Consider the following 8,566-nt stretch of genomic DNA (forward strand, 5'->3'; position numbering starts at 1 on the left):
ACAGGCTGTCTGATAAAGAACTGGCTTTTTACTAAATGCAAGGGTGTTTGTCTTCTACAGACATGGTAGATTAACATCAAAAGAGGGAAAATAAGACTGTGTAATCTCTAGCAAATGTAGGAATAAATGGCCATAATGAGCTCCAAATATTCAAGAAAATTGTTACCATCACAGCAGTGAGTTTCTGGAATAGGCTTCCAAACACAAAAATCTCATTTACTTTTCCCAGTAATATATATGTGTAATTGTGTAATATATATGACATTGTTTCTGATAGCTGAGGAGTGGACTTCATGAATCAATGTATGCTTTCCAGGACAGTGTTTGAGTTGAGTTATTGAAGTTAGAAAACTGTGCAGAAGTATGAGATGACTGAATGTTCTATTTTACATTAATGATTTAATGCTTTCAGAATATTTTCTGTTAAGACAGCTATCAGAACCTCTGTTTATTTGAAGATCATGCTTATAAGCATCTTAAGCAAAGCCTCATTCTGATATTTGTATTGTACTTCTGAAAGAATGTATGCAGCAGCACAGCAGTGGCCAGAAGGCTCCAGCCATATTAACTATATTCCATTTATTCCAGTGCCTGTTTCCATGGTTGCCTGGCACTTGGTGTTTGTGGTTCAAGTATCATTTATAAGGCTTCTGGAGAGATGTCTTGGTTTTTTTGTTTTTTTTTTTTTTTGTTTGTTTGTTTGTTTGTTTTGTTTTGTTTCTTTAAATACTTGCTTTAATAGAAAGAATAATGTCCACTTTGTAATAACTATGTAAAAAGTGTCTCTCTTGAAAATGTTTTCAGAAAAGGGAAAGCCTTACTTTTAGAAATAAATGCATTCTTCTATAAGGGACACAGTGGACACTGGTTTGCCAGAATATTATGCAAAATTAAGGATTGAATAACCCAAAATTAAAAGATCATATGCTTCATTATGAAGGCTTTGACCTAATTTCAATGAGATTATTACATTATGATGCTAGAGTTGAATTTTTCCCTTTAAGCACAACTGTCGCCATGGTATTCAACAGCTGCACATTGCAGTCCACAATATGGTGTGCCTTGGTGGAAATGGAAATGATTACTGCAGTTTTAGAATGCACAGAAGTGCTAGAGATTCCTGTAAAATAACCCTATTTAGCAATTAGTAATATTATGAAATTGTAGGTTTGAAAACTGTGCTTGCGATGCTACTAGATGGAGCTTGAAGTTAAATGCTAATACTGAAATCAGGTGTTGTGGAGCGCAAGGCTGAGAGAAAAACTTCCTTGTCTGATGTCTTGGCTATGCTGATGGATTTCTTGAGACTGACAGAGAAGCCTTTACTTGGTTCTGCACAGATGGAAAAAATTTTTGTTTGCAGTGTTTTCAGGCTTGCAGGACAGAGAACAACTGTATAGCATGCACTGGCAGTCCACCCCAAGCTGTGCCTGTGCTACTTAAGAAATCTAAAGCCAAAAAGTACTTTACCAATTTGTACAGAACTGTATTCATATTCTCACTAATTACGATGATAAACAATGTTCCACTTCAGGCCTGGGGGGAGGCGGTTTAAGGAGTGTCAAAACACTGTAGTTCTTACCATTGGAAAGGCTGAACTACAGGCATATGAAACCAAGTACAAATAAAGGGCAGAATAAAGCAAGAATGCGACAGTCTGTTAGACCATCCAGAACCCTACTAGCCATGTATTCATCTAGACTGTGCACGTTCCATGCGTCTGCCTTGCTATGCTGAGTTCTCTAATGCCAACCCTGATACCTGTCCCTATTCCAATCTTGGACACATCTGTCACTGGATGTGTTGCAGAATGACAGTGATAGTTGGAATTATAATGCAGATTAAAAGCTGTGGATGTGCTGTGTGTCCTTGCTTTCTCTTTCTGAACGAGTCCTAATTGGAAGTCTACAAACTCTGAACCCGTAAGTACCTGGTACCGCCTTCATAGAAATGTTTAGCCTCCAGAAGAGATGGGGAGGTGATCTGAATTTCTTGTGGCTATTCCAGGTGACTTCTTTTGGCACATAGATTTTGTAGAGTGCTTTGTAAGGATGCTTAGCTCCTGATGTTGGCTATGTAAGGGAACCTAGACATTGAATTATTGTTTTAGGAACAAGTACTTCATATTTCTGTGTTACATTAACTGGAAGCACATACAAGTTCATTTAGATTTCACCTGAAAAGCCTATATAAGATATTTTCTCTCTTAAACAACCTTTTTTTCTAATGACTCTTTATAGACCTTCCTTTAATTAGCAGTCAAGATATGATGAACAGATAACTTCTCTCACCCACAGAGGTGAACTCCTCAGTCTGAAAGACTTCACTCATTTTTGAAAAAGAAAAATCATGAAACCCTAGATTCTTGCAAATAGTTTAGACATTTCTCCATCCAAGTATTTATGCACTTGACTCCTGTTGATTTTATAGGATTGATCGTGGAGCTCTTTTTGAAACTCTCAACATCTAAACTGGCCTGAAAAGTCAAGACAACAAGAAGAAAACACTGTTATCCCTACTTACTGATGGGGAACCAAGATAGAGAATGATCAAGTGCCTTGCTCAGACTTAGATATGTAACAAAGGCTAAAACCTGATCATTTCTTACTAGATTTTTCTCTTTCCTTTCATGAATACCACATCCACTGCCTCTGTTTTTCCAACAAAACATTATTTATCTAACAATAACAATCTTCCCCCCCAGTCTCACAGCTCCTAAATATTCTTTTTTCTTCCCTGGTGGTCTGTAGTTTAGCCATAATTTCAGGATTATTACTTTTACAGCAGCCTTTTACAGACAAGAAAAACATAAGCTGCCAACAGTAAAATTTGAGTTTCAAAAATTAGCATTCACATTAGAACTTGAAAATTGCTCTTGAAATGTGATGGAGGTTGAACTCTGCCAGATACCAGGCCCAGCTACGCAGTCATGATCTTGCTGTAATAATTAAAAATATTATATACAGCATAATGGTGAAATACAAAGTTCAGTTTCCTACCTAAAGGATTCATGTGTGTGAGGAAGATTTTTGTTCCTCTCTTTGAAGAACGTCAGATCACTTGATAATCAGCAAGAGAAAAAAGTTCCAACGTTAGTGTATTACTGGACATACCACTTTTCCTAAGTCATAAAGTGCAAAAAAACCCACAAAAAACAAACCAAACAGCCAAAAACCAAAACTCAAAAGTGAACACAAACAAAAAACCCACAAAAAACCTCACTCTTTGTATTATGTGATTCAGATACTGTCACTGTAACTCAGCATACTTCAACAGGGAAAGCAATAGCGACTGTGCTAAAATAGCTTGTTACTGTACACTCTTTCTTTCTTTCAGTAAAGCACAACATTTTGCATCAATTTAGCATGCAGTTTACATTTACCAATAGACTGTGATAGGCTATGCAATTAAAGGCTAATCTTCAGAAAGGCCTGTGATAGGATCAGACAAAGAGCTTTTGTCTGATCAGAGCTCTAGCAGACTAACCAGTGAAAATGGGGTGCAGGGAGGTTGCTATACCTAATACTACCAAAGCACAATCACACCATTGTCCCTTGCATAGAACACACTAGAAGGAGCCAACAAAACAAATCCCCTGCCCCATATGTCTCATAGACTGAAGGAGGTATAGCACTTGTTATGGGGGAAAGAGTTTGGGAAGAAAAGGAAGGGATCAAAGTGGACTAGAGAGAGACAAGCATGGGAAATAAGATGGAAAAGGGAATAAAAGGCTTAGTTAAATGTAAACCAGTGGCATATCTAACTGAGAATTGTGCCTGATCACCAGTCTACCCTACATTCTCATTAAAATTGTTTCTAACTCTCTTATGTCTGGGTGTGCTCTGTTCTGAGTGAGCACATTGGGATGCTAGTGACCTTTTAGATGGGTTAGCCAGTCAAGAATGGGATTGAAGACCTCCATGCTCACATGCAAATCCCTCACAGCTGGGGAGACCAGAGGATCTGGGGCAATATATTGCATTTATTGAACATCTAAGACCAGCTATAGAATAATCCTCTTTTTTTTTTTTTTTTTTTGTGCATATACACACATATATGTGTGGATGTATGCCTTGCATCTTTGTTAATGTGTGTAGCCTTTCTGTGAGTTTGTTGTGTCCATGTGCCCCACTTACCAGAAGAAGCTTAGCTTTGCTGGCAAAACCTGAGGATATGCATCTGTGGTGCTACATGACTCAGATGCCTCTAACAGACTGAAATTAAATGTCTTACCAAGAAAAGCCAATATGTTTAACTAACTGTTCTTTGTCATCCCATACGAACACACCATGCTGTGAAGAAGTAATTTAGATGAGCTTCAGTGGGCAACTTACCTGCCAGAGCAAGGAGCACTCTTTATACATTAAAATTCTAATTTTGAAATTACTAGCTTCATTATACTACTTCTTACAAGATCTTATCTCTTTAAACAATTGGAAATAAAGTAGACTATTTTTACAGCTAACATTATTAGTGATGTGTCACCTGGAGACCAGGTGAAAAGCCGCATTATTTGGTTTCCAAGGTATTCTTTTGGATGGTTCCATTTCAGTAAAGATAATTAGAACTATAAAAATAAGATGAATTTATTTGGCATTATGCCATTACAGAGGATTGGATTTAACCAAGGATGATAAAACGTTTCTTTTTTTAGCTGCATATATAAAATGGCATACAACTGAATATGGCAGAAATTATGCTTGCAGTGAGGTTACCCAACCATTGCATAAGGTGAAATGTAGTGTAAAGATGGAGTTCAGTAAGTGCTCTCTGTTTTAGAGAGGACAGATATCTGCTTGACTGTATGCATGCTGCGAATACTGCTTGACTCAAGATCAGCCAAATAAAAGAATTCTCCCAAAAGACAAACCATCTTGTATACCTAGAACACTTCACAGGTACGTTTTAAAATTTATCCAATTATTTAACATTTTAAAATAATCCTAGTTCTAAGAGAAATATATGGGTATGATTACTGAATTAAAATAAACTTTCCTCTACTTTTTCTGTTGTCTACTTTGTGTCCAGTTGTAACAGTGTGAGAGCTGAAATCCCCCCAATAACCAGGTTAACTCAATCTGGAAGCAAATGAAAGCTGTATTTACAAGCAAATCTACAATCTATGATGAATTGCAATGAATATGTACAAATATACACTATTCACAACATTTACAAATATGTACAATCAACAGAAAAGCACAACCAAGCCCCCTTTGCTTCCCCCAAGGGGCCTTTCCCCAAGGGGCCTCTCCCCAACTAGAAGGAATCCCCCCAGACTCCCCTGGCAGAAGGCAGAGAGTCAAGAAGCAGAGAGGCTGTTAGATGCAGTTTGTCAAGGTCAGTGTGTTATCTTTGGCTAGAAAAGAAGAAGCAGCCAGACAGAAGCCCAGCAAGCAAGCCGAGTCCCAGACTCAGACTGCCCCAACTCAACAACCTTGTTTTGAGTGGAGATTCTTAAACATTTCTACCTCTCCAATGGAAGTGTTTAGAATAATCATTATTTTGCCTTCTTACACCCAATAGTGACTTATTTACATTCTTTTGCTCTCTCTATTTGATCTTTGTGCAGAAAAAAAAAAAAGTTGTAAAACCATCACAATCCACCCCTTCTAAATAATTCCATTTGCTGCTACTACTATCCATCTAATCTAAGACAATATCTACAACAATGAGTGAATGAAGATCATAGTCCATTCCAGCTATCACAGATGTAGATGACTCAAAAGGTTCGAATCACAGGAAAAAACAGCAAACAGCAGCTGTTTCCTTGCAGATGGAGCGAAGAAAGGAACGGGAACTCTCAGGTGACTCAGGGCTCTCAGGGTTCTTAGGGTTCGTGCACTGTAGATCTTATAGATTCTCCTCTTGGGTGCGATGTCGTATCTGCACAACACTTTAAATTTAACCTCTCTCAGCCAAAGTTAGATTCCTTTGTGGAGTACACTGAATTTCACCATTCTCTTGCATCACCCAATAGGTGTGCCCAGGACCTTCAGCAGAAACCACCCCTCGGACAGGAGAAAATACCCAAACAGTTTTGCCTAACAGATTCTTTTCTCTGATAACAGGAACTCTATCACCTTCTTTCTTTTGCAACTAATCTGATTGGGCAGGTCCAGCTCAATTCACTGAACCTCTACTATTCACCAACCAGGTTGCTTGTGCTAAATGTTTCTCCCAGTTTTTCAATGATCCACCCCCATGGCTTTGAGAGTGGTTTTCAGCAAACCGTCGTAGCGTTCGATCTTCCCTGCAGCTGGTGCATAGTAGGGAATGTGGAATATCCACTCGATGCCGTGCTCTTTGGCCCAATTCTTTACAAGATTGTTCTTGAAATGAGTTCCATTGTCCGACTCAATCCTCTCTGGAGTTCCGCGTCTCCACAGGATTTGTCTCTCCAGACCAAGAATGGTGTTACGTGCAGTTGCATGAGGAACTGGATAAGTTTCCAGCCATCCAGTGCTCGCCTCTACCATAGTCAGCACATACTGCTTACCAGATCGAGAACGAGGTAGAGTGATGTAGTCAATCTGCCAGGCTTCACCATACTTGGACCATCGGTCACCAAACCATAAGGACTTGATTCTCTTTGCCTGCTTAATAGCAGCACAAATGTCACAGTCATGGATGACTTGCATGATAGCATCAATAGAAACATCAATGGATCTGTCACAAGCCCATCAGAAGGTTGCATCTCTGCCTTGATGTCCTGACGAGTCATGGGACCGCCAAGCTAAGAACAGCTCACCTCGGTGTTTCCAGTCAGGATCAAGATCAGAGTTTGTGTCCACTTGGGAAACTCTTGCAGCTAGATCTGCCTGATGGTTGTGTTGTTGTTCCTCAGTAGCTTTGCTCTTAGGAATGTGAGCATCAATGTGCCTCACTTTCACTGGGATTCTCTCAATGCGAGCAGCAATGTCTTGCCACAGATCTGCAGCCCAGATTGGCTTTCCTTTCCTCTGCCAGCCATTCCTTTTCCAGTCTTTCAGCCAACCCCACAAGGCATTGGCTACCATTCATGAGTTGGTGTAGAGATAAAGCTTTGGCCATCTCTCATGTTCAGCAACGTCAAGAGCTAACTGGACAGCTTTTACCTCTGCAAATTGACTGGATTCTTCTTCTCCATCTCTTGCCTCTGCAACTCTGTGTGTTGGGCTCCATACTGCGTACTTCCATCTTCGCTTGTTTCCAACAGGACCACAGGAACCGTCTGTGAACAAAGCATAACTCTTTTCATCATCAGACAGATCACTGTAAGGAGGAGCTTCCTCAGCACAAGTCACTCCCTCCTCTGGAGGTTTTGCCTCCAGCTTGTGCCTTCTGGCCAGTTTGTGATCACCACCAAACCAGGCCTTTCGAGATTTCCCATTCGAGCTCTCTGTGTTATCAGAGTCATCCACTTAGACCAGGTAGCATCTCTTGCATGATGTGGTGAAGAATCTTTACCTTTGAACATCCAATTCAGAACTGGCAATCTAGGAGCTAGACGAAGCTGTGACTCAGTTCCAATCACTTCAGAAGCAGTTTTTACTCCTTCATAAGCAGTTAAATCTCTTTCTCTATTGGAGTGTAGTTTGCTTCTGAACCTCTATAGCCATGACCCCAGAAACCAAGAGGACGTCCTCGTGTCTCCCCTGGAGCTCTTTGCCATAAGCACCAGGTTGGACCATTGTCACTCGCGGCCGTGTACAGAATGTTCTTAATGTCTGGACCAGTTTGGACAGGTCCCAGACCCATTGCTTGGACTACTACTTGCTTTATCTAGTCAAAGGCTGCTTGTTGGTCAAGACCACACTGGAAACTCTTTCAAGTCACATCATAGAGAGGTTTCACAATCTGACTGTATCCAGGAATGTGCAGTCTCCAAAATCCCACTATGCCATAGAGTTTATTTCTTATTGATGGGATTTGCCATGGTGGAGACTCTGTTTATCACATCCATTGGAATGTGACGGCGACCATCTTGAACCGCACTCCCAGAAACTGGATTTCTCTGGAAGGTCCTTTCACCTTGTCTCACTTGATAGCCAAACTGGCTTGCAAGAGAATGTCAATGATTTTGTTACCTTTCTCGAAGACTTCTTCAGCAGTTTCACCCCAGACGATGATGTCATCGATGAACTGAATGTGTTCTGGAGCTCCACCTTTCTCCAAAGCATCACGGATCACTGCATGGCAGACGGTTGAACTGTGAATCCACCCCTGGGGCAAATGATTAAATGTGTATTGAATGCCTTTCCAGGTGAAGGCAAACTGAGGCCTGCATTCCTCTGCTATGGGAATAGAGAAGAAAGCATTGGCAATGTCTATGGTAGCATACCATTTGGCCTACTTGGATTCCAGCTCATATTGGAGTTCCATCATGGGTAGTACAGCTGCACTCATGGGTGGAGTTACTTCATTCAAGGCACGGAAATCAACTGTCAGACGCCACTCTCCATTCTGCTTTCTCACAGGCCAGATTGGACTGTTGAAAGGTGAATGAGTTTTGCTGATGACCTTCTGACTCTCCAACTGAAGAATCAAGTTTTGAATGGGCACCAAAGAGTCACGGTTGGTTCTGTAT

The sequence above is a fragment of the Indicator indicator genome, chromosome Z (assembly GCF_027791375.1).
Source record: "Indicator indicator isolate 239-I01 chromosome Z, UM_Iind_1.1, whole genome shotgun sequence".
In the NCBI taxonomy this organism is placed as follows: Eukaryota; Metazoa; Chordata; class Aves; order Piciformes; family Indicatoridae; genus Indicator; species Indicator indicator.